Here is a 27,985-nt window from a genome sequence, read left to right as displayed (position 1 = left end):
ATCATTAAAAAGATAACATTTCAAAATGGAAAGAGTAGTCTATTAAAGTTAAATGCACAAAAGAATTTGGTATAGATGTAGTGTTATTAGATATTATAATATTGATACTAAGCATCATTATCATATCTAAAAATCACTGAGACCTACCATGAAGCAAACACTATACCGGTATCTAGCAATTCCTCCTGGTAGCTACAATTTGCAGGTAAGTAAATTAAGGCTGTTAAGAGTTCCCACAGCTTTACGATGAGATCAAATAATTTGCCATGAGTCTGATGGAACTAGTCTTAAATCCCAGTTTGTCTACCTCATCCATCAGTAGAATCACCTTAGTTAAATATTTTAACCTTTAACCTCCTGCTTAATTGAGACTTATTTTATTAAATCGGGTTTGTTGTTAAAAAAATGCACTTTATTTAGTAGCTCATTTGTGTCACTGATGCAGTATTCTAAAGATTTTTTTTTTAATGTGGGCCATTTTTAAAGTCATTATTGGAATTGTTACAATACTGCTTCTGTTTTATGTTTTGGTTTTTTTGGCCATGAGGCATGTGGGATCTTAGCTCCCTGACCAGGAATCAAACTCGCAGCCCCTGCATTGTAAGGCAAAGTCTTAACCACTGGACCACCAGGGAAGTCCCTGATGCAGTATTTTAAACTCTTAAAGAACAGTGGGTTTGCTTATAAAATTTTTAAAGATATTGAGCTCATTCTTCTCAGACATTTTCTTTATAAGAATAGCACCACATTTAGGGTTTACATGCAAAAATAGTTTTTCATTATTTCCCAGACATTAAATACTCTACCTCAAATTGAAATTCAAACAAATACACCAATTCTACAAAGAGATGTCTACAAACCAACCAATTGGCTGAGCTCTAGGGTGTAGTTTCGGGTTTTCTCTAGGCTGATTTCTAAAAATATTTTGTTGGTATACCAATAATCTGGTTAAATTACCTGACAATATTTGGTTAAACCTGACAAACTGTATAACATGGCGAAAGCAAAAAACTATATCATTCTATTTGTCTATGCTAAAGACTGAAGTCCAGCACAACTACAGCAATGAAAAGAACATAGAAAATATATATCCTGCTTCTCCATAGCCTTACATTTCACTCCTAAGATTATACTTGAGTATATAAAATACTTTCAGATTTTATATGTTTTTCTAATAAAAAGGATAGTGGTATGGACACTTTTAAATCACAAACAATTTAAAATTTTTTATTGGGCTGTAAAATTATAAATAATTTTATTTTAAAGCAGATTTATCTTCCGAAGTGTCATAGGCTAAAATTTTCTTCAAATCTTTGAATATATTATCAAGTGAATAAGTTAGGTTATGGGATGATCGAAAACTGCATAAAAACAGAAAAATAATCCTACTCTACCACCCCAAGGGGTAGCATTGGAACCAAAGAAAAGTCCTTAAAAACTGCTCAGATATTAACAATGGAAAACTCTGGATATAGGGTTTGGATTCAGTTATTCATTCTGAAAACTGACTCTTACCTAATTCAGATACTTTTCTTAACACTGATATTCCTTCTATTCATTACTGCCTTCCTTTAGATCAAGGAACTGATGCATGGATGCAAACAAGTTCCCTCACTCCATTAGTTGTAAACAGTTTGGTATTCTCCTTGGCAGCATTTACAATGAGGGAAGGAGGAGATGGCAAATTAGATCTCTCATTCGGTGATATTCCTTTTTAGTAATCTTTCTAAATTTTTTATCAAGTCTCTCCTTTGATCCAGCTTCAAAAATATATGTTCATCCCTAATTTTGAATTTTGGTTCTTTTTCATTTTTGATTAATAGGAAAGTACATATTAAAGCTGTCATCTGGGAATGAGTCTATAGTCTACAGATCATAGGCAGGTCGGCCGAAGAGTTTTTCTACCAAATTATATTCCCAGCAGGAGTAGATATGGATACTCGCACAAGCTCTGCACACGGTGACATCTGTATCTGTGAGAAGGGTTCTATTTGCATACCATCTGGCACCAGAGAGTTGAACTACTTGAAGTCATACTGGAGACATTTTTGGCTCTGGCAATCAGGGTTACAGATATCTGGTGAGTTAAATGCTCCAACGGAGCTGCTGACAGGAGTATTACAGCCCTCAAAAGGACAAACTGGGTGGTATCATTAGACTGGCTAGAATTATTGTAACTAAAGGAAGACATCTAAGTTAGGAATTTCTCTTCTTGTGGAAAATCCAGAAAGGCTTATATGTCATATTAATTCACAGTATTAAAGTTCAGCCTTCAAAAATAAGTGAGTTTTTTAAATAAAGACATTAGCCTTGAGACTCAATTAGAAAAGGATTAAGAATGTTCTTTCCAAGGTGCAGCATACTGTATAAGTAACAGCTTGAGAGAAAATTACAGTCATTAGGGTGCAATGGTAAAGAGTTTTTATTTCTATTTAATTCAAATTAAATCTGATTCAAAATACATGGGGAACAGGGGTGATTATTGCCAGAAATGCTATTAAAGCTTCTGTTCAGCATTTCTGTAGACTCTTTTTTTTTTTTTTTTTTTGCGGTATGCGGGCCTCTCACTGTTGTGGCCTCTCCCGTTGCAGAGCACAGGCTCCGGACGCAGAGCCTCAGTGGCCATGGCTCATGAGCCCAGCCGCTCCGCGGCATGTGGGATCCTCCCGGACCGGGGCACAAACCCGCGTCTCCTGCATCGGCAGGCGGACTCCGAACCACCGTGCCACCAGGGAAGCCCCTCTGTAGACTCTTTATTAAAACGAGATTGACAGTATCATCTCTGCCATTGCCCTTTTGTTTACTCTCCCCTCATGACTACCCTACATGCAACTGCTTCTGGTTGGAAGCAGAATCAGGGAGTGGAAATGAAAGAGTGAGGGAAGGGAAACATGGTGGAAAGAACTACATATTGTAGCTTAGGAGAGAATAAGTTTAAAAATTTTTACTCATCATTTCTAAGATTGGGTTTATAAAAAGAAACTCTGTACTTGGTTGTGATTCTTCCATTTTTAAATTGAATTACAGTATTGATTCAGGTTTTTTTTTCTTCTTACAATGCCTTGCTCGTGATAAAGGAAGTTTCATAAAAACTCTGACCAACTTCCAAGTACATTTAAAACTAATGTACTTGTTTTAAATTTTGTTCCCAACAATGGATGTTTTATTTTCTGCCCACTATAATTTGTGATGATTAATTGTCTATTCAGTTATTGGTTCTTACTCATAATAACTACAAAGGTGTAATTTGTAGTAAAGCATCCTTTGTTCCTTCATTCTTTTGTTCTTTCCTTTATTTTTATCTTTTATTTTCATTATCTTTCATTCCGGGAAGTAGATTTGATTAGTCTCCTATGGCTGCTGCACCCACAAACTTAGTGGTTTAAAATAACACAAACTAAAAATAACATAATTTGACCTACAATTCTGGAGGCCAGAGGTCTTGACAGCAATGTGTCAGCTCTTCTGGAGGAGCTAAGGGAGAATCCATTCCTTTCCTTTACCAAGAGAGCTGTCCACATCTCTTGGCTCACAGCCTCCCCTCCAGCAATGGCACCACTAGGACCTCTGCTTCCATTATCTCCTTCTTCAAAGGACACTTGTGATTACAATGGACCCACCTGAAAAAGCCAGAATAATCTCTCCATCTTAAAATCCTTAATATAATTACATCTGCAGAGTCCCTTTGCTAGGTAAGGTAACATATCCACAGGTTCTGGGATTAGAACACGGACAACTTTGTAAGAACATTGTTTCACCTACCGCATACACAGAAGGCACCAAATGATCATATCAGAAGGTAACAATTTCCACTAGTGTGAACTGCCATCTTTTTTTTTTTTTTTTTTTGCGGTACGCGGGCCTCTCACTGCTGCGGCCTCTCTCGCTGCGGAGCGCAGGCTCCGGACGTGCAGGCTCAGCGGCCATGGCCCACAGGCCCAGCCGCTCCGCGGCATGCGGGATCCTCCCAGACCAGGGCACGAACCCGTGTCCCCTGCATCGGCAGGTGGACTCTCAACCACTGCGCCACCAGGGAAGCCCTGAACTGCCATCTTATTGAGACAGATGATGTAATGGTGTTGCAATCATCAGCAATGTTCTCTTGGACGTAAGGAAATGGAAGTCACTTACCTGCCTCTAGAGAGTCGTTGGTTCACTTATGCATGAGTCTTATTGAACAATAACCTGAAGCAATGGAAGAAGTTCTCTCTTCGCAAGAAGCTTAAAATCTAGTATAAGTAAAAAGGTATACAAATAAGTAATTATTAGAAAAGGCAATGTGGTAAGTGCCCTAGGAGTTGAATCTAGTGCATCAGGAAATAGGGGACAAAGAGAGCACACTGATCAGGGTTATCAGTGAAAGCCTTATTTTTTAAAAATTTATTTGGTAAGTACTTATGCAGCTCTTACTTTATTCCAGACATCAATCTACATATTTTCAAAAATTACTCAATTAATTCTTATAACAACCCTCTGTGAAATTTATTATTATTATTATTATTATCCCAATTTCGCACATGAGGAAACTGAAGAACAAAAAGCTTAAGAAGTTAAATAAAGTCATACCTAGAAGGAGATCTGAGCCCAGGCAGTCTGGCTCCAGGTTCCCTTTCTTAACCATTACCCTAAGCTGACTCTCAGAGAGAGCCACTAGGGCCAGACTCTTTCAAGTACTATATTAAAAGGTTTGTGAGTGGAGAAGACAAGGAACATTCTGGGTTATAAAAAGTGGCTTATCTGAAGGCAGGAAAGCAAAGAAGGACACAGCTGTTCAGCTAACTATCATAGCTCAGTTATCTTGAAGAGTAAGGAGATACATAGCTGTATGTAATTTGTACCCATACATATAAAGATGAGTAAAACTCCAAATCACTGGGCCATGCCACCTACCCCAGGGCATCCTAAGCTTTCAAGTCACCTTAACCTGAATCTTGAGTTGAGCATAAATATGAAGCCCATAAAATCTTGGTTTGAGGAATTTTGGTTTACTAGCAATTACCTGTCAGGGTATTTAGATAATTTCAGGTCTGGAAATGTCTCTCTCAGTTCTTGGGATATGTTTTTCTCATCATAAGAATTACTAAACAATATATAGCTTCATGATAACAAAGGGCAAAACAGTAAAGTGGTAAAGAGCTTCAGAATCAGACACACCTGGATTGAATCACAACTCTACTAGTTGCTAGTTATATACAACATATTTGCCTCCTTTAGGCTAAGTTTCTTCATCTGTAGAATGGGGGTAAGAGCAATTACTACTTCTTCAAGTGGTAGTTATAAATATTAAAGATTGCATATTGAAACACATAATACAGACTATTAATTACTCAGTAAATGTTAGCTACTATTACTATTATCAGCCGATCATCTGATTTTTATATTGACATTATGTGGCAGGAATTGGATTGTGAGGTATTCATAACACAGCAAACTGAAAATTTCAATGTGTAAGAAAGCTTAGTTTTGAACAATGATAAAAAAGGCAGCAAGGTACAGCAGTTAGAAAAATAGATTTTGGAATAAGACAGACTGGGTTGAACTTCTAGCTCCATGACTTGCCATACTTTTACAGCTATCTGACTCTGAGTGTGTTAATTAGCTTTCCAAATCTATTCTTGCCATCTGAATAAAATAATACAAATAATATCATATACTCAATGCATTACACATATAAAGAAACTAACACACTGCCAGAAACACAGTAGATACTCAAAAAATATTAACCTTGTTTAACAATTCTAACTGGATTCCTATTATTTCCTTCTAAATGTTATTTGTGATAAAAGCTAACAAAGGTAGAAGAATAGCACATTATTGGCATATCAATGTTAGATCAACAATTTACTAATGGTTACAAGATAACACATCATTTAGATATTTTACAGTGGGTCACAATATCTTTTTGACAAAAAAAAATCTTATATTGCATTTTCTTTTTAATTACATAGGTTTATGCCTGAATTCACCTATTTAGTTTTGATGAAAGCAGTCAAATTGATCAGTGTTTGGGAACAACTGTTTCTAAAAAATACAAACTTAAAGTGGTATAGTATCCAATTTCATTAAAAAAAAAAAAGAACAAAATAATGCCATTTGCAGTGACATGGATGGACTTAGAGACTGTCATACCGAGTGAAGTCAGACAGAGAAAGACAAATATTATATGATATCACTTAAATGTGGAATCTAAAAAATGGTACAAATGAAATTATTTACAAAACAGAAATAGACTCGTAGATATAGAAAACAAACTTATGGTTACCAAGGGGGAAGGGGGGGTAAATTGTGAGAATGGGATTGACATATACACACTACTGTGTATAAAACAGATAACTAATAAGGACCTACTGTATAGTACAGGGAACTCTACTCAATACTCTGTAATGACCTATATGGAAAAGAATCTAAAAAAGAGTGGATATATGTATATGTATAACTGACTCTGTTGAACACCCAAAACTAACACAACATTGTAAGTCAACTATACTCCAATAAAAATTAATTTAAAACAAGAAATTGGAGTTTTAGAATTTACTTACATACTTTAATTAATAGTTACTGACTGAATCAAAGAAATCCGTTTGGAAAATTTAGTACATTTCCTGGCATTGTTCTTGGGTCATTATTTACTAAAGCTGCACTTTTACAGCAGGAGGGGAAATTATTATAAAGTTAATTGATAAACTAAGCATTTCCGCCAGAAGGAAAGAGCTGATTTTACAACTGCAAATGGGTCTGAAAAACTTAAAGCACATATTCAGGGAGTCCCAGATTTACACGTACAGCCTCCCTGATACCAATACTTTTAGCTAGCATTTATTGAGAACTTTTAGTGCCAAGCACTTTAAAAGAAGTAGAACATTTAACTGACAAATTAAGACCTATGAGAGTTAATCTCACACACACCCATTTTCCAGATGAGTAAACTGAGGTTTGTATGAGTTAAAAAGTTTTGTTCAAGTCATATCATTGGTAAGTGGCAGATGTGGGACTTGAATTCAGGTATGACCAATTCTAAATACCATATTTTTCACTTCTGTTTTTAATATCTTTACAGATAATCCCAGAAAATAATCTCTCTATAGATAATTACAGAAAATAACTTCTCATACGCTTTCTATAAATATTATTTTTATCTTTCAAAGCACATCATATGATGTTCCTTACTTCTATCCTTGCCCCCTTCTCCATCACCAGGATGCCCTCATCACTGTTATAGGCTGGGCTCTTCTACTTCTCCCAACTCCACAGCCTCTCAACTATGGCACCCATCCCATTCAACCCCTTGCTTGACTACCTTTACTCTTTCACTGCATCCATGCTGTACTGTATGTCTGGAGGAAGGTGTCCTGGGATAAAAGAGCAGAGTAGGCAATTCCTACTTTCTCCACTGCAAGTTCCAACACACTAATTTTGGATGCTATATAGCAACTTTGATAAAATGACTAGTATGTACAGTCTAGGATATTCTCTGAAAAATAGATTTTCAAAATTTCATTTCATACATTTACATACTCAAAAAATTCTCTGCTTTTCCATCAATTTTTTCATCATTTTTTATTTAATTCCAAGAGATAACTATACTAGAACCAAAGGAAGGAGACTTTTAAATTTTATCTTTTTCTTTATAGCTTTTAACACAAAACCCATTAAGAGAGAAAGAAAAAAATGATCAATAAGTAGTGTTTATTGGTGACTAGAGAATGGATCAAATGTTTTAATATTCATTTCCTGTAGAAAGTCTAGGATGATAAGGAGTCATGGAGAAAAAGAGGAAGGAGGACAACTCTTAGAGTGAGAATAAAGGTTAAACAAGTTAGAGAGCAAAGGAGAAAGGAAAATGGAAAATATGAAAGATTGGAAAGCAGAAAATATAGCAGATTTGAAAAATACAGAAGACAAAAAAATTAAAAATATGGAAGACTTGAAAGCAGCAGACAACTTCCAAAGGAATAATATAATATACCATTCCACAGACACTGGAAGCATCTATTATCACTATCCACCAGATCCCAAATTCAAATCTCAGCTCTTCCCTTTACAGGCTTCCAATCCTGCAGGCTGTGAATCTTTCTAAGGGCCTCAGCTTTATGCTTTAGAAAGTTTCAGTAAAGACCAAATGAGACAACATTTTGTGCACTTTGCAAACTGGACCTTGAAAAGGGATATGGTTACATGCCAGGAGGTTCAAAAAACAGCAGGATAAATATAAGACATGTCCATTGAGTGACAATCTATTTAAAATATTGTTTGTATGTTAAAAAAGACATCCATATTTGGAAGTAGCAAGCAAATTCCACTTTTTTTTCAGATGCCACACATAACTTTAAAAAAGTTAATGCATATGAAGTAGTCCAAATAGTGCTGACCTAATAAGCACTATTTGTTACCTTAGAGAAAATTAAATGTCCTGTGAGCTTTTCAAAAGCATTAGAAGTTTCACGGCAAAATACATTTCAGAAACATTGTATGTTGTATCTTACAATGCATATTAATGCACATTAACATTAAAGGCATTGAAGAATCCTACAGCAAGAAAACTTGTTTAATTCATTCAACTCCAACATTAATCAATATATTTACTCCTGAAATTCTACTTTTCTTTGGAATACCTATTAATAACTCTGTGAATACTAATGGTCCGAGGGAAAACTTTTAGTTAGCTGTTCCGAGACCTTTGCTCACCAGCTACCATAAATACTCCTCTTTCTCTGGGAACACACAACTGGAATTCTCAATAAATATCTTATACAGAACTTTTTGAACATAACTCACATGTAAGGTAAGAACAATTTTTATGACATGATTTTTCTAAGAGTTGGATCCTTTCATACCAATCTATGACCAAAATGGGAAAAAGACAGCTTTACATCAATTTCCTATATGGAAGTTGACATATAGAAAGATTAAATAGCTTCAGTTTTATATGTAATTTATAATTTTCCTCACAAACTGCAACAAACATTTTTTGAAAAATTAAGTGCCTCATTCAGATCCTGAATGATTATACAAGGGTCATTGTATAATCATTTATGCAATGTCATTATTCAAGGTCATTTATAAAACTATTAAAATAAATCCTGTTATTTAAATACAATATATGTAATTTTGTTATTTCTCTGGAAACATTAACCAAGAAACTTCTGAAGTCTTTAAAGTTCCTATCATTTTCTTTTTTTAAAATTTTTATTGGAGTATAGTTGATTTACCAAGTTGTGTTAGTTTCGGGTGTACAGCAGAGTGAGTCAGTTATACATATACTTATATCCACTCTTTTTTAGATTCTTTTCCCATTATAGGTCATTACAGAGTATTGAGTAGAGTTCCCTGTGCTATACAGTAGGTCCTTATTAGTTATCTATTTTACACATAGTAGTGTGTATATGTCAATCTCAACCTCCCAATTTATCCACTCACCCTTTTCCCCCTGGTAACCATAAATTTGTTTTCTACCTGTGACTCCTATCATTTTAATAGTCACTGCTTATGTAAGGACAAGTAGAGGACAAGAAAAGTGCACTGAGATGAGTTTATAGGGCATTCACATAAGCTCACTATCTGACTAAATGAGAGAAAAAAACCCACTGTGAATTATTTAAATTCTCACCTCATCACCTCATCAAAATCATACTCTACTAACAGAAATGGAACTTACAGAATAATCAAAATGGCAAATACTGAATCTTCCATTGCAGAAGTTATACTCTCCTTCATAAAAAATATGTTTGAACTGATAATGCCAAGTGAGAGTTTGAGCACATAAATTAACATGTTGGTTAATTTTTTTTTAAATGTTCAGATGTTTTGTACTTGAATATACCAGTTTGCATGAAAAAATGTCAATCTCAACATTCTTATAATCAATTATACAAAGAGATCTTTATGTTTTGTATGTTAATCACCATGAATGACATCAAAGCAAAATTTTCCATTTAAGCTTTATGGTTAGATAACAACTTAATTGTCACTGTAAAAACCTGCAATTTTACAATCTCCTGAGATACTGGTTATTAATTACTTTCTCTGATTGCATTACTTCCAATGAAAACAATCATTCAGGCAATGCTGGTTTTAAATATTTAGTAATTCAGGTGTTGTAGCTTAAACTTCCTCTATGAAAAAATGATGTTAATTCAATGGAATTAGATTCCACATATAAATGAGATCATGTGTTTTTTTTTTTTCTTTGTGTCTGGCTTATTTTCACTTAGCATAATGCCCTCCAAGTTCATCCATGTTGTTGCAAATGGGAGGATCTCTCTTTTTTTAAGACTGAATAATATTCCTCTGTGTGTGTGTGTGTGTGTGTGTGTGTGTGTGTGTGTGTGTCACAATTTCTTTATCCATTCACTGAGGGACACTCAGGTTGTTTATCATGAGCAATGCTGCAATGAACATGGGAATGCAAATATCTCTTTGTGGTACTGATTTCATTTTCTTTGGGTATATACACAGAAGTTGGACTGCTGAGATATGTAAAAGCAGAGAGTAGAATTGTGGTTACCGGGGGAGATGTTGGTTAAAGAGTACAAAGTTGCAGTTATATAAGATGAAGAGATTTAATGTATAGCATGATGACTAAAGTTAATAACAATGTATCGAATACTGGAAATTTGCTTAAATTTACCTGAATATGTAAATTTCAGGTGCTCTCATCACACAAAAAAACGGTAACTTCATCAAGAGATAATATGTTAATTAGCTTGGCTGTAGTAATCATTTCACTATATATATGTATATCAAATCATCATGTTGTATACCTTAAATATATACAATTTTTATTAAAAAAATAAAATATACTAAAAGACGGCAGGTTTTTTGGATTCAATTCTCTGGCAACAATGTACTCATTTTAAAATCATCACTATATGATTGGAATCAAACAAAGAATAACTTTAGAAAAAAGACTTCAATGGGTTTAGGAAAACAAATTGTTTTTAAGCACATCTGAAGGATCCATTCACATTCAGTCATTTAAAGTCCTAATCATTCTTCTTACATCCTTCCACCTGCATTATAAGTTAGTTTCCAATCTGTCAATATTGATTTGGTCCAACTGGAAGGAGTTATAGATTTAATTAAATAAATTAACTTTTTATTTCTAAAATTCAGACTTGGTAACAACTCAGATTTTCATTCTTCTTTATTATTTCCACATAAGAAGAACCTGGCACATGTGTTCCTTATATTAAATATATATTATGTGTTAATTTGTTTAATTATTATTATTCTTGAGAAAGTTTTCAAAACACAGTATTATGTACTTCAAGCAATGACTGAAGTATTAACTTCTTACATATAGCATTAAAATCTATCAGGACAGGTCACACAATCTTACAAATTAATAGCTATTTTACACTCAGAAACACTAGAAATAAAGTAGTTCACAATAAAATGTTATAATACTCTAACAATAGCGATTGACATTAAATATATTAAATTACGTGCCTCATATTTGAGAATGTATTTCAGAAAATGCAGGATAAGGAAAATTCCTATGATAAATCTTGTCACCTCTACTTAAACCTAAGATTTTTCTCAAAATATGATTACTAAGATTAATCTCAAAAAGTATATTAGCTCTAAAAATAAAAAATTAAACATTTGAATCACACTTCTTATTGTAGTAAGAATATTTAACATGAAAGCTACCCTTCCAAAATTTTCAAGTGTACAATACAGCATTGTTAACTATAGGCACAATGCTCTCTAGAGACCTTAACCGTCTTGCATAATTGAAACGCTATGTTCGTTGATTAGCAACTCCCCACATGCTGCATGATTCCATTTACATGAGGTGTCTAAACTGGCCAAACACGCAGAGGCAGAGAGTAGGCTGGTGACTGCCAGGGGTTGGGGATAAGGGGAAACAGGCAGCTGATTCACCTATTTTTAAAGTACAAGTTGAATCGTAGTACAATTGAAACAGTCTTCTGTCTTCTCATTTTGTTTAACCTTCACTGCCTCTATGAAATTTGGTGAAACAGTTTCCTATCCTGGTCCTGAAGGGGTATCCTTATTTGGGAGTATCCCTATGCAGTTGACATGTGCCCAACAGCTTTGGTGGGAGAGCTGAACATGGGTCACATCTTCCACTAGGGTGTGCTGGGGGAAGACTGGAGCTGGGGATAGAGGAGCTAGAGCCAGAACCAGGTATGAGCTAGGGCTTTTCCTAATGCTCAGAGCCTGCCACCACCCTATCATGGGCTGGGTTGGGTCCCAAGGTGCTAAAGCAGAAGCCCTGAGGGTCGGGTCCAAGCTGGTTCCATTCCTACTAAGTGTGTGTTCTCCCTCCTTCCAGCAGAGAGGAGCAGTGCTTGAGGGAGAGGGACCAGAGCAGGTGACCAGTGTGGGCAGGGGCATGTGCTGGGGCAGTCTGGGTCGACAGTCAGAGCCCAGGAAAGCTCGCAATCCACTGCCTCCTCGAGCACCAGTAATGGCTGCCCTCACCCCATTTAGATTAATTGCAGGTTCCTAGCCAGCTCTGTTCCCCCTAACCTTGCACCCTCCTTGGCAACAGCAGCCTTCACCCTAGTGGGGAGCTGCTCCAGAGGAAGAGGGGCTGGAACAAGTGCTCAGCATGGGCCAGAGCATGTGGTGCGGTGGTTGTGGGAAACTGGCCAAGGCCCAGACAGTTTCAACCTGCTTCTCCTGCCTTGGTCCCAGGAGTAAGCAAGTGTGTGTGCTTGCTCTTCATGAGAGAAGTCTAGATTTCTTACAGACCTCCTGTTAGTCCCACTGGTTTTCACAGCACCTAAGGGGATTAGTCTTGCCGGTGTTGAACCGCAGGGTAAGATGCCCAACATGTGGTTCAAACCACTCACTCTCCAGGGAGGATCTCAAGACAAAGTAATCCCCCTCCTTCCTCTTCTGTCTCCTCCTAGGGGCACAAGCCCTGTACTAATCGCTTCTCTTTCTTTCCTACTGAACTCTGTGTGGATCTTTCTTTATAGCCTTGGTTATAGAAGAGTCTTTCTGACAGTCTCCAGTTTGTTTTCAGTGAGAATTGCTCCTCATGTAGATATATTTTTGTTGTGTTCATGGGGAGAGGTGAGCTCAGTGTCCTCCTACTCCACCATCTTGATCTCCTCTTCTAAAAGTTCCATTTTAGAGAGTGTCCACACTGGTGTACTATTGGAGGTACCTGAAGAAACTTTACAGCATGGGCCTATCAATGACATTTTCAGATTTCATTGGGGTTCAACTATTGAAATACATAATATACCTAACACCGGAAATTAGAAAATGATAAAGAGGGAAAGTAAGCAAGGGATCATAGAAATGATAAAGAATCCATATTATAATTGTTTATATTCTGCATTAAATTGTCAAGTTTATAGCATCTTTCTAGCCATTTTATAGAAGTTCATGTAGGAAAAAGAACTTATCATTTTGTAAACAAGCTGTTAAAATCAAAAAGGAAACAAATTCCATGAGCAGTAACAAAGCTGAGATAATCACAGAGCACAACACATTAAAAATTCATGATTCTATAAAGCTTGTGAGAGAGAAAGTAATAAATGAAGTAATGACAAAAACCTATAGTGAGCTATTACTCCTGTAACGATGCCTTAGTGACCCTCTAATAAGTACTTAATTTGTTTCTTGGCAGGAGAACCCTGTTGGAAAGCCTAAGGTGATATGGTCAAAGCAAGATGAACAAAAAATTGCCTTTTAATAGCTACCTAATGAACCCTGCATGACTTTAAAACACTGAAATAAACTTTACTGTTTCATATTGCTGTTTTCCTATTCTGAATTCCAAAACTAAAGTAACAGTGCTACTTTAATAACCTTGTCATCTACATTTTAAAGAAACATTCTTTCATCTTAACTCCTTACGCTGAACAGAACGTGTGAATAACTTTAAGATACACTACTTAATATGGCTTAATATGCCTGAACATAATGGCAAATTTTACTAAATTAACAATTAATGAGTATTGGTTTTACATGAAGCACTTAATATTTTTGGATGCATACATTAATTATCTTCTATATTTATCATGTTCTACCATTCTTTCTCTAATTAGGATATATCTTCAAAGAATCTGAATGCTTAAGGAAATATAACTCTTACTTCTTTGTTTAATACTTAACTAAGGAAACTACAAAGAGTGCTATATACTTTTGTACACTTTTGATACTGTTTGTCCTATGATTTTACTTACATTCACTTCTTTTAACTGCTGTTGCTTCTGAAAAATTCAAACATCCAGCAACTCTGAATTAAGCCCATTATTAGGGCTTGATGTGTATGTTAGAAGGGTCTGTATTTAACTGAATTATTTTCAAAGCCAATCTTATCTCTCTTCCCATGGTCCATGGATAAGAGCCCAAGTGCCCTACAATAGTCTACCTTTGTCAGAGAATCTCAGTAAACTAGTTTCATATACGCTCCTGATACTTTCTGATCAATCTCACTAAACGTTATTGCAAATCCTTTGTAGCTATATCTAAGTAAACTCTCGATTTTTACCAGGTGCTTCTTTAACTTGGTTTTGTCACTTCTGAAAGTCCCTGCTGGTGTGAGAGCCCACAGCTGCCTGTCTGCTATTAGTTTCTCTTTACTTCAAGTATTATGAATACAGATCCATACACCCTACTGTCAACAAAAAAATTAATCTATTGTCGATCTAAGAAAGAAACGAAAATTTTTATTCAAGCCACTTTAGAGAGTCAAGAGATAAACTTGTGAAAACTCATATATTATAGCTGTGTCAGAGGAAGATCATGGATAAAGAGAAAGGAAAAGACGAGGAATAGTTATAAAGCAATTTATAATTAATTCAAAGATTGGAGGGTCATGAAATGTTGACCAGGGATTATAAGTAAGTTTCACTTTTTAACTGAATCAATATCATAGCCCATTCCCAAAGAAACCATAACAAAGACCAAATTGAAATTCATTTTTGGTTGAAAGTCCAATACAGTCTTAGACCCATAACCATTCAAATATATTTAAGTATCATATTAAAAAAAGGCTTAATGTTATTTTCACTTAATTAATTGTATTCTTACTTAAATAAATTATTATAATGAGAAAATAAAGAGTTCAGTCCTGGAATATTCCTTAATATCCTCCAAGAAATACAATATTTAACATCAATAGTAATCCCAAATATAAATCACCTCTTTACAGGGGTGGGTCCTAAATTTGGAACTGTGCCTTATTTTTTCTGAAAGTATAGTTCAATCATTTATAGTCACTTTTTTTGTATAGTAAAATGTATAGTAAATGTACAGTAATGTAAATGTATAGTAAACGTATAGTAAAAAGGAGCTTATAAACAATGGCATACTGCCTGGAGGCTTTAAAAAGGAGTCTTCTAGACTACGGAACAGATTATATGAGTGAAATTTCATTAACAAGAGAAAGCATTTTAGGACCCTTTAAGGCTTTCAGTAGTGCATAAAAAGTTATTTAGAAACTAGAAACCACTTCTGCATCTCATTTACCTAACTGATGAGAGATAAATGAGCTTAGCATTTAAGCCTTGAGGTATTTTTTTTTTGGCACATGAACTGAGTCTAACTCTCTTAAAAGACAAGAGAATCATTAGCTTTCTGCTACTACCATGCCAGCAGCAGTCACTAACCTTTCCTACCATAAATACTTTGAGAAATAGTAATAGAACAATTATAAATCATGATTCTCATGTCTGATTTAGTATATTTTTGTAAATCTAAACTAGAAACTCTGTAAATGGTAACACTTTATTATGTGTAAACAGGATACTATTATTTATTAAAAATGTCATTAAATCTCACTCTGGTAGTGTGAAAATAATTCATACTGCCTCATGGGAGGTCGTTTTTATGAAGCAAGCTGAGAGATAAATATTCTGTAGATTGCTTTAAAAACAGATGAAAATTTCATCTGCTGAGAAGGGTGAAACATCACCACCATTTGGGCAAAGTTAAAATCAGACTTGAGGCTATTGCCAAGACCAGAATCTCCCTTGCTTATACAAAAGCTGCTGATAAAATGTCTACTTTTAAAATGAGATGGAATTAATATTAATATGAGAATGCATTCCAATACTAGGAGTATGATTGCTGTGCTGTATTGTAAGTCAGCTTTGTAACAAACTCTCAAACTGTCTTCCAAATGGTTGTACTGTTTCCATTTTCAGCACTGATAGATAAGAGTTCTTATTGTTTTATATCCTCACCAGCAATTAGTATATCCTTTAGTTTTTTTAAATTTTAGCTATTCTAATAGGTGTATAGTAGTATCTTATATTTTTAAATTTGCAATTCCCCAGTGACATGTGATGCTGAGCACCATTCTTATGCCTATTTGCTATGTGTATATTTTCTTCAGTAAGTTGTCTCTTTTAGTGCATTTTCTCATATTGGGTTGTTTGTTTCCTTATTGTTGAATTTTAAGAGTTCTTTGCATATTTTGGATTCAAATCTTTTATCAGATATGTTTTATAAATATTTTCTCCCATTTGTCATTTATCTTTTCAACCTCTTAACGTTGTCATTTTCAGAGCAGAAGTTTTTAATTTTAATAAAGTTCAACTTATAATCTTCTTTCATTCATAGATCATGATTTTGGTATTCTAAGAACTCCTCACTGAACCCAAGGTGACCTAAACATTACCCTATATTTTCTTCTAGAAGTGATATAGTTTTGCATTTTACATTTAGGTTGATGATCCATTTTGAGATAATTTTTGTAAAATAGGTAAGTTGTTTGTCTAGGTTCACTTTATGCATATGGATTCTCAAGTGGTCCAGCACCATTTGTTGAAGATACAAATTTTCTCTATTGGATTACCTTTGCTCCTTTATCAAAGATCAGTTGACTACAGGTGTATTTCTGGACTCAATTCTCTTCCATTGATCTATGTGTTTAATCTTTTATCAAAAACTATGCTGTTTTATATTGCCTTGAAATTGAGTAGTGTGAGACCTCCAACTTTCTTCTTCTTCAGTATTTTGTTGACTGTTCTAGGTCTACTGCCTTTCCATATAAACATTAGAATCCACTTGTTGATATCTGATAAATAGCTTCCTAGTATTTTGATTGAGACTGCACTGAATCTATAGAGCAAGTTGGGAAGAACTGACATCTTAACAATATCGAGTCTTCTAATTCATGAATACAGACTCTCTCTCCACTTATCTAGATCTTCTATGATTTCTTTCATCAGAATTTTTTTTAGTTTTTCCCATATAGATACTGCCCATATTTTCTTATATTTATAACTTATTTCCTTTTTTATACTATTATAAATGTCTTTTTCTTAACTTCAAATTCCTATTGTTCATTGCTAGTATATAGGAAAGCAACAGACTTTTGAACATTAACCTAGCATCCTGCAACCTTGATGTAGTCATTTATTAGTCCAAGGATTTTTTTGTCTATTCTTTGCAATGTTATACATAGCTAACTATGTTATCTGCAAATTGAAGATATTATTTCTCCTTTTCCAATTCCTGTGATGCCATTTATATATTTTCTTATTGCACTAATTAGAACATTCAGGATACTGTTTGATAAGAGTGGTGTGAGAGGATACCCTTGCCTTTTTCTGGGTCTTAGGGAAAAAGTGTTCATTCTTTCACAGTTAAGCATGATGTCGGTTGTAGGTCTTTTGTATATATTTGTTATCATCTTGAGGACTTTCCCCTCTATTCCTAGTTTTCTGGTATTTTTTATCATGAATACATGTTGGATGTTAAAAGCTTTTTCTACATGAATTGATATGATCATGTAATCTTTCTTCTTTAGCCTGCTAACATGATAGATTACAACATCTTTAAATGTTGAATCAGCCTTGAATATCTGGTATAATTATTTTAATACGTTATAGAAATTAATTTGCTAACTTTTGTTAAGGATTTCTGAGCCTGTGTTCATGAGAGATATTGCTCAGTAGTTTTTGTTTCTTGTAATGTCTCTATCTAGTTTGGGTATGAGGGCAATGGTGGTCTTATTGAATATGTTAGGAACTGCTTCCTCTGCTATAATTTCCTGGAAGAGATCATTATGAAAATATGGTATTATTTTTTCCTTAAATCTACTATTCAACAATGAAACTATCTGGGCCTGGTGCATTCTTTTTTGGAAGATTATTAATTATCGATCTAATTTCTTTTAATAGTAATAGAGCTATTTAGGTTATCTATCTCTCCTACTGTCAGTTTTGTTAGATTTTCTTTTAAAAAATAAGTTCCTTCACTAAACTATCAGATTTGTGGACATAAAACTGTTGGTACTATTCCTTTATTAGCCTTTTAGTGTCTATGGGATCAGTAGTGATGGCCCCTCCTTCATTCCTGATACTGGCAGTTTGTATAACTTCTCTCTTTTTTCTTTTGGTTAGTCTGGTTACAGGTTTATTAATGGTATTTATCTGTTCAAAGAACCAGCTTTTGCTTTTGTTGATTTTACCTATTTTCTTGGTATGCCTTATAACATTTTGTTGAAAGCCAGACATGTTGTATAAGATTATGGGAACATTTTTATGGCTTCAACAGCTTCTGCTCCAGATATGCAGGTCTCAACTATGACTTTCTATAAAGACCTGTCTCTTCAGATTTGGGGATGGTGGTTTGCTCTGAAACCTCAATTCTCTGGTGGGACCCAGAAAAGTCATTGGTTTTCAGTTTGTCAAGCTTTTTCTTATTGTAAGGACAGGAGTAATAACATCTAAGCTCTTTTCATGTTGAAGCTGAAAGAGGAAATACCCTCTTTTTAATGAAAAGAAATTCTTAGAAAATTTGTTCTATAATATTTTAAGGAGATCAATGATTATTTCAGAAACGGAACTATTCATTTATTAAAATATCCACTGACAAAATCAATGTCTCAATCCTTTCATTGATGAAGTATGTCTGTGTAAATAAGGGAGGTTGATCACTGGAAAGTCTGGTTAAATAAATGCCTTGTTCACACTAGGAAATTAATAATTTATTATTAATATTTTTAATTTTGAATTATTAATAAAAAGGTAAGAAATAACACCAAAATCATTATCTACAAAAGAAAAAAAATTGACAAGTAGGACTTTACTAAAATTTAAAACTTCTCCTCCACAAAAGATGCTATAAAAAGGATGGAAAAACAAGCCACACTGGGAAAGACAGTTTCAAAACATACATCTGATAACGGACTTGTATCCAAAATATACAGAGAACTTCTAATACTCAACACTAAGAAAATAAACAACCCAGTTTAAAAATGGACAAAAGATCTGTATACATAGCTCAACAAAGAAGATACACAGATGGCAAATAAGCACATTAAAAGACGCTCAATATCATATGTCATTAAGGAATTGCAAATTAAAACAATGAGATGCTACTATACACTAAAATACAAAACACTCACAAACCCAAATACTGGTGAGAATGTGGAGCAGCAAGAATGCTCACGCACCAATGATAGGAATCGATAATGATACAGTCACTTTGAAAGACAGTTGTGTAGTTTCTTACAAAGTTAAACATAATCTTATTTGCACTGTATGATATAGCAAACTAATTGTTGTCTGCAGCTTGGTACATGTCCTTTCACTTCTTCTAGTTGTAGTGATGGATCCTCCTCCCTCCATCCCTTCCCTTTAATCTTAAACAGAATTCACAGGTGACAATAAATAGTTCAGTAACTGGGTACATCCCTTATGATTCATGCCTCTGAACTAGAGAGAGAAGGTTGAACTCAAGCACTGCTTCTTATAGCTCTTAATCTGATGTCAAATAGAAGCTTCACTCAGTTACCACCCTGGAAAATAGTCTAATATTCTGAAAGTGATTTTCTTCTTTCTTAGCTCCTGATATGTTATTTGACAAACTGCTGTAATGATAACCTAATGATTTCATAATCTTTATTGATAAGTATTCTTCAAGATCTAAGGGCATGTATTCAACTCCTACCCAAAATTAGACTAGGTGGCCTACTTCTACCATCACTTAAGACTTTCCTTGCCTTTGCTAGATGATTCTGAACACCCAAACATAGATCAAAAACCCATGAAGTTCTTAAAACAGTCCCTCTTTACTCATATGTTTGGATGCTGCAATGCATTTTCCTGGCAGAAATTCCCCAATCTGATTCTCTCTGGCCATAAAAATGAGGACATTTCCTCGCAATGATAGTCGGATTCCAGAGGAATGCCCAGTGGGATGGTGTGTTGTCCAAACCAAAGAGAATCCTGGCTAATGCCAAGGCCTGAGGCTATTTAAGAGAAAACATCTTATAATACAATTGGCAGTCCATAAAATTGAATAAGATTACTCAGATTACATAATTCTGAATGTAAAATGACACCATACAAGTAAAGTTCTAACTCTAACGTTCTTTTTTTTTAAGATTCAAAAGGAAGAACAATTTTGATTTCAGAACAATTTTTCCAAGATAGATGACTCAGAATTTAATTTTGCATTTTTTAGCCTTTAGCCTTGATATAAGATTTGGTTGTCTTTTGTTGAAATCATTGAATAGATGTCCTTTTCTGAGCATGTCTGTGAGTGAGTGCAAGAGTGAAAAATACTCTCCTCCGATGTGAGGAAATTAACTTTTTTCAGTTACTATAACTTTTATCTCTTTCTTCTTAGCTCCAAATGTTTAAACTTTCTGTTGCCAAGGTTACTTTTTTTTTTTTTTTTTTGCGGTACGCCTCACCGCTGTGGCCCCTCCGTTGAGGAGCACAGGCTCCGCACGCGCAGGCTCAGTGGCCATGGCTCACGGGCCCAGCCGCTCCGCGGTACGTGGGATCCTCCCAGATCGGGGCACGAACCCGCGCCCCCTGCATCGGCAGGCGGACTCTCAACCACTGCGCCACCAGGGAAGCCCCCAAGGTTACTTTTTATTGGCTTTTGCTGCTACTTGATTCCCTTTCTCACAAGTATCTTTATGGCTTCTAATACTTCTCACCCATATATATCTCTTTTTTGTCAGTGCTCGTTCTCTGTTCTTTCTTTCAACAGATGCAACTTCTTAAGAATCTTCCCAGCAACAGTTTCTAAAGTCAAGCAATTTATTTACATGAATCATCATAATTTTAAATTCCTTCTACACACACTGAGGTATTTGAGGATGCTGCTGTAGACAATATTATATATTTGTGTGAGAGTAGCTTAAAACTTCACACTAACTGTACCTGGAAGTATTTTGGTTGAGACTAGCCAAAGCTAGACTTATTTAGAGCAGGCTATCAGTTACAACATACTCATTCCTTTTGATAAAGCATTTATATTTGAAATGGCTTTATATTTGAAATCCCAGGGAAATTTGAAAATTCCCCTGGGATGTCATCACTTCTTCATCTCCTCATAGTTTGATCAATGCTATTCACCACCTGAAAGGTTAATATCTTCCCAGCTCCTGAGCCAACAATTTTTTGCAAACTTAAACATGTAAATCATCCTCAAAATATAGCTCAGAGGTTAAAACGTAAGGTCTGGGGTTGGAATGCATGGGGTTCAAACTTCAGATCGCATTTACTAGCTGTAAGACCATGAGCAAGCTATTCAGCCTCCTTGTGTCTGTTTCCCTATCTGATAATTGGGAAGGGATTAACATACAGTTTTGATGAGAGTTAAATAATCTGGTAAACATAAAGTGCTTAGAATAATGCCTAATACAAAATAAGCACTAATTTAAGATTATTTATGACTGTCTGCTCACGTAGTCAGTACTTGTAAGCTGTCTTATTTCTCTTTTGAGTTCTCAGTATGAACTCAAGCCCACCATCAAGTGAATGTCTTGAGTTAGTTTTCTCCAGTTCACTCACTTCAACTCCATCACTCTTCCTCTGTTTTAGGTTACTCCGTAAGAATGAGAATGCTACCTTTCTGTGTGATTTATATTTTATTTAGTCTCTCTACTAATCCAGATGCCCTGAAAGGCCACGGCCCTGGGGACTAGTCGCTTGAACAATTCCTCATGGTTTACCTAATTTAAAAAGACTGCCTCCCTTCAGATAGCCTGGTACTAGCCTATTATATGTTTGCAGCCTGGTAAATTTTTATAACCAATTCTCTGCCCTGATTTTAGATTATTTTGCCAACTTCTCACTTCTTATGTTGCTTATTCTAAGCATCCTTATTCTTAAACCATAATGCAAGGGCTATAGTGACAATCCTTGACTATTACATGTAGTTATATTGAGGTATTAAAAGAGTTATGATGATTTAAGCAGCAAATAACAGAAAACTTAAGTCGAATCTCTTAACTAAACCAGAATATATTCCCTCATATACAAGAGATATCGAGTATAGCATTTCCAGGTTTGGCTAATTCAGTTGATCAACAGTGTCAAGGACCCAGGTCCCTTCTCTCTTTTCATTCTGTCACCCTTAGTGTGCTTGTTATTGATTAAAACCATTTCTAGAGAAGATATCTGATGGAAGAAAGTGTACTTTTGTTATACATGTGATTCCTTTCAGTAATTGCCCCATATCTTACTGGCCATACCCAAGTCACCCCTAAACCATGCTTATTCTTAAACCAAGTCAGAGAATGAGAAAACTTCAATTAATTTAGACAAAACAGGATTTACTCTGAGTATAGAGTGGTAGAGTGGAGGCCTGAACAAAATCTGTGCCTGTTAGTACTGAAACATAATAAATCATACCAAATTTATGTATTTAAAACAAATTTTTTTTTTTACCTCTTACATTAGGTTAGGAATTTGGCTTCAGTTGAACACTTTTGCCTCAGAATATATCATGTGACTGTAGTCAGATGGGTTGGAACTGGAATAGCAAATGACTAAATTCACTGAAAGTTCTCTCTCTTCATATAATCTCAGGGCCTCTTTCTGTGGTTTCTCTACATGGTTAGTCGACACAGACTACTTTTGGCTTCCTCAAATCATGACAGCCTAGGCAGCTAGACTGCTCACATCAAAGCTTAGGGCTCCAAAGGTGAATGCCTCAGGTAGTTAGATGGATCCTGCACCCTTTTAAGGCCAGCCTTTAAATTAACATAGCATACTTTTGGCCATGCTCTCCTGGACACGTGTAATTCACAAAGTCTGCTCAGAATTAGGAGGGGAATTAACTTCTGCTTCTTGACATGGGTGTGGCAAGGTTCTAGAAACACACAGGAGATGAGAGATACTATGTAGCCACAGACAAAAACAGAAGGAGAACCCCCTTTTGGGTATTCTGCCATGAAAAAATTATTCTGCTTATCCTATGTGAATGGAAAGTAGGGTAGATTAGTTTGGGCAAAAATTCAATATCAGGAAATCTCTAGGTGAACCATTCATAGGAAGGGTCCCTGGGCCAGTCACAAGCTCCTAGGTTGAAAGATCTTATGCATATTTGTTGAGGGAGAGAGAAAAGAAGAGGGGAAGTAACAGAGAAAGAAGAGGAAGGTTTTAGAAGTGACAGTGGAAGTGATGATGTTGCCAAGTAACTAATTTCTTTTTTTTCATAGTGTTGCTAATGGTTAGCCATCTGTGAGCCACTATCAGTCAAATGTTTATGACCATGACTCAGGAGTGCCACAGATTCAACTAGCCTCTTTCTACTGTCTGTGCTCAAGTGATCTGTCCGTTAGAGCTTTTATCCAGCATTTATAGCTATGGAACACTGCCTGAAGCTGTGTTGTTGTGTGCCTTTAGAGAGTTTCTTCTTTATATTCTGATAGTGGTACTCTCAGCTCTACATACCATTTTAAAAATGAGCTAATATAGTTTAAAATGAGATGGGGCTTGGTAATTGAATGAAAGGACTTTGTGGTCATATTGTAAAGGACTTATATATTATCTTTTTCTTTCCAAGATTTAAAACAAGTGTTAAAGAAGGGAACGCCATGCCCAAGTCTGCAAAAAAGGATGAGTCAGAGAATAAGAGATATCCAAGAAAGCTCAGTTCAGTGACTTGAAATAATTGAGAGAATTGGGAAAGGAAATCTGAACTGATAGAGCTACGGAGAAGAGAAGAGGGATTTCATAGTTAACAGGGGAAGTTTCAATTAATGACTTGATAGCTAAAAGATATGGACTGAAGCAAGGCATATCAAGGATATTTGAGTTTTCAAGTATGGATACTTCCACTAATAATAACTTCATTGGTTCCATTTAAGGAAATAGTAAACACAGGAGGCTTTAGAGATTAATTTCATTGGCCTTTTAAATTGGTGTTAATAAAATCTATAGTAGTGGATAAGATCACACATAAAATTATGTCTAATGGGTTAAAGGTCAAAGGTGGAACCATGGAATTTACCAATGGTTAGGGACAGAGCTAGAGGAAATCCAGAAAGAGAATAATTAGTGAGCTGAAGGGGGGAAATAGAAATAACATATAATAGTGAAGAATACTATAGTGGAAAAAAAGTTTGATCAATATTATTATGTTATAGAGCAGCCAAATTAAGTAGAAGGCAGTCACTGGATTTGATAATTACAAGTCTATTTTCTATCTCACTAAAATAATCAGATCAAAGTGAGTTTAGCAGCAAACTGGACATGAAAGAACTAGCAATTTCTTTAGACTCTTTAATGAAGTTTGTTTGTAGAAGGGAGAAAATGAGAGCACCTGCAATGCAGCATTGGTAAAGTGTATGTGAGAGTGTGTTTTGAGGACATGTTTGTAAATTGTACCTAAGAACAATATTCTTAGAACAGGTAGAAAAGGTGAACTTGAACTAAAGAAGGGTCAGCTCCTCCTGTGAGAGGAAAGAGATAGGGAGTGATAAAGATTGCTGGAGAAGAAGGCAGATGGATGCAAGTGGTTTTATGAGTATGACTGACATGCAGGGTTTAAGAAATTTGAAGAGAATGTAACATATCCACTGGATGATGTATAATTTAAACAAAAACTAAACTCCGCATGACGAGCCAAGGCATGGAGTTGGTTTGAAAAAAATATAATCTAACCACCGAAAGTAATGAAAATAAATCCCTATTTACTAGAATCTCTCAAATAATGTCAAAGGGTAAGAAACATATTTTCATTGTGCTGAAAATCTAAAACATTTTCATTTCTGTCATCATCGGTATCCTACCCTTGAATTACAAGTGGTTTCCTCAAAATCTCCCACCCCACTTACTCTGAACCCCTACTTCTTTTGCTTTAAGCCACTATTGCTCTTATTCCCTCTTGAGTAGACAAAGCCCTTCCCAGTGTCACTCTATTTACGTATCTTTCTCTCTACTTGTCCTAAATTTATCATGCTCTATTTATTATCTTAAAACTATATCACAAAAACCTAAAGAAACAGCTGGCACAAAGGGGATACTCACTAGATGTAGCTGGGGTGGAAAATCTCAATGGAAAACAATCAATTTTCCTGAACATACAAGGCAGAAAGAAAACTGAAAATGCAGATGTTTACCCTGTCACAGATGGGAAGGAAAGCCAAAGTTGCAATTGATCTGTTCATAATTTTCTGCTAGAGTTGCTAAAATATTGATGACTCTTGAAGGGTAATTCAAAGATTAAACTGTTCAAAATGTAAGCATATATGTTCCTAGAGTCAATTACTAAAGTATTATATCATATTAAATTATCATATATCGCCTCATAAGTCCTACCACCTACCATCAGTATGTGTGGATGATGGAATTTTTAACCTCATGAAGGTGGTTGTAAAATTATATTATTCCCCAAGCAATAAGAGCTTCTGAAGTGTGTGATGTGTGCCAGATTCTTCTACGCATACTCCTGCAAACAACTCTAGGTGATATGTACGACATTTTTTACTTTTTACAGATGAGAAAATGAAAGCATAAAGGTAAATTAGAAGAAATAAAGAACAGTAAAAATGATCTAAATTCATGATGCAGGAGTATGGTAAGCAGAATAATGTCCCGTCCCCAAAGACGCTGCTGCCCTAATCCCCAGAACTTGTGACTATGTCACTTACCATGTTACAAGGGACTCTGCATATGTGATTAAGTTTAAGGGTCTTGAGATGGGGAGATTGCCCTGGATTTTCCAGGTGAGCTCGGTGTAATCACAAGAGTCCTCATAAGAGGGAGACAGAAGAGTCAGAGTCACAGGAGACGTGAATATTGAGGCAGAGGTAAGAGTGATGCTACCACAGCCTAGAGATATGTGCAGCCCCCAGAAGCTAAAAAGGGCAAGGAATGGATTCTCCCCTAGAGTCTCAGGAAGGAATGCAGCTCTGCTGACGACACTTTGATTCTAGCCCATGAGACCCATTTCATATGTCTGACCTCCAGGACTATAAGATAATAAATTTATGTTGTTTTAAGTCGCTAAGTTCTTTACTAAGAAGTCACTAAGTTCTTTACTTGTTACAGCAGCAACAGAAAACTAATACAAGAAAAGACAGGAATAGGGAAAAGAGTGAAGTCTTTGAGTAGCTGTGAGGGAATAAAGCACCAGACTAAGGGGACTGGCTTTTTTATTTGTCCTGGGGAAGGCCTTTTTTATCTTTGATTCCCATTAAATATATATATATATATATATATATATATATATATATATATATATATATATATATATATATATATATATATATATATATATTAGGAGTTCAATAAATATTGGTGAATTACAAAAGGCTAGAAATGTCCCCCAAATAATAGACCATCTCTCTCTATACTGTGAAAAATGATTATATTTCTAAGACATGATGCTGAGTTGCTACTCACAGTAATTTGCCTACCCTATTCCTTTTAAAACCTTGTTTCTACCCATATCATCTTTGAAAAAACTAAAATATTTGTGAAAATAGGGTGGAGGGAGATATAAATAAGTTACCAAAAGGACAAAAGGGCACCATCCACATGCCAGAGGTATCAAGTAGATTCTGAAAGTTACAGGGTTGAGGGCAGCAGATGGAGGGCGAGGCAAGCCAATCTGGAATTGGCCTTAAGTACAAGACTGTCTCCGGTCGGCACGTGGAACAGTCACCAGGAGAAAGCATGTATCTTTATACGTCTGGAGCAAAGCAGGGTGGGGTTGCATATAGAGATCCTGCTGGAGCTTCCTGACCATGTAAAGACCATCTAGAGCCGCGGTCCCCAACCGTTTTGGCACCAGGGACCGGTTTCATGGAAGACAATTTTTCTACAGCCAGGGCGGGCGACGGGGGAGATGATGCAGGTGGTAATGCAAGCAAAGGGGAGCGACGGGCAGCGGCAGATAAAGCTTCACTCACTCGCTTGCCCACCACTCATCTCCTGCTCTGCGGCCTGGCTCCTAACAGGCCACGGACTGCTAACGGTCTGGGACTCAGGGGTTGGGGACCCCTGATCTAGAGAAGGAACCTGCAGATGGCACTACTATACATGAGGAAAGACAGTATTTTATGATCCCCTTATGATAGCTATCATGCCAGCCAAATCATGGTGGCCCTTCCCATCTAACTTGGTAATGACATAATAACGAGTAAAGACGACTCTTGACACAGATAGTAAGAGTCTCCCAATTAGCAGCCACCAGGGACACCGTACCTTTATTTCCTTTTGTCCACTGCTTGATGCGTGCGTGGTTGAAGTAAGTCCAGAACGCACGTTGCATAAGTTTTCTTGTCTTCTCTCTCTAGATATGAAAAAACACTCATTATATATTTGCATAGGCACAGAAGTGGCAAAAGTTTTTCTCTTTCCATATTTCATTATGAGCAGTCTGCATGATCTTTGGAAAAACTCACCATGATATTTCTGAGTGCTGAAAGCACTCAAAAGACTTCTTGCCCTTATGATACACTGCTTACCGTGGAGCCCTCCTTTTCTGGCTTCTGCCTACTTCCCCAGCATCAAAAGACCCTGACACATTATGCACTAGTAGTAACATGGAATAACTTTTATTTCTCCTCAAGTTCAAGGTTCTCTCATCTCAGGGCCTTTACACATATAGTCGTTCTCTCTGTTTGGGATTCTCTGTCTCTCCTACCCTCCAGGTCTCCAACCTTATAAACTTAGTGTGGCTGATCTGGACACATTTCAGGTCTCAGCTGAGAAGTCAAATCCTCCTGAAGGTCTTCTCTGACCCACCACAAAGGAAAATGTGGTTGTGTCCCAGCACCATCCCATCACTG

At 35.8% G+C, this 27,985-nt stretch overlaps 1 long non-coding RNA gene across 1 annotated transcript in view; it reads right to left on the bottom strand.

The window, feature by feature from the left end:
* LOC307191943 overlaps window positions 1–27,541 on the bottom strand; it is a 94,026-nt gene extending 66,485 nt beyond the window's left edge. The window contains exons 1-2 of the long non-coding RNA XR_013829908.1: window positions 27,399–27,541; window positions 4,132–4,229 (exon numbers count right to left, since the gene is read on the bottom strand). This is a non-coding gene — a long non-coding RNA (uncharacterized lncRNA). The remainder of the gene's footprint in view (window positions 1–4,131; window positions 4,230–27,398) is intronic.
* Between the last annotated feature and the right edge of the window lie 444 nt (window positions 27,542–27,985).

This window comes from Stenella coeruleoalba (genome assembly GCF_951394435.1).
Source record: "Stenella coeruleoalba genome assembly, chromosome: 9".
Classification (NCBI taxonomy): Eukaryota; Metazoa; Chordata; class Mammalia; order Artiodactyla; family Delphinidae; genus Stenella; species Stenella coeruleoalba.
Note: the sequence above shows the minus strand (reverse complement) of the source record. Positions and strands in the feature narration are given on the sequence as shown.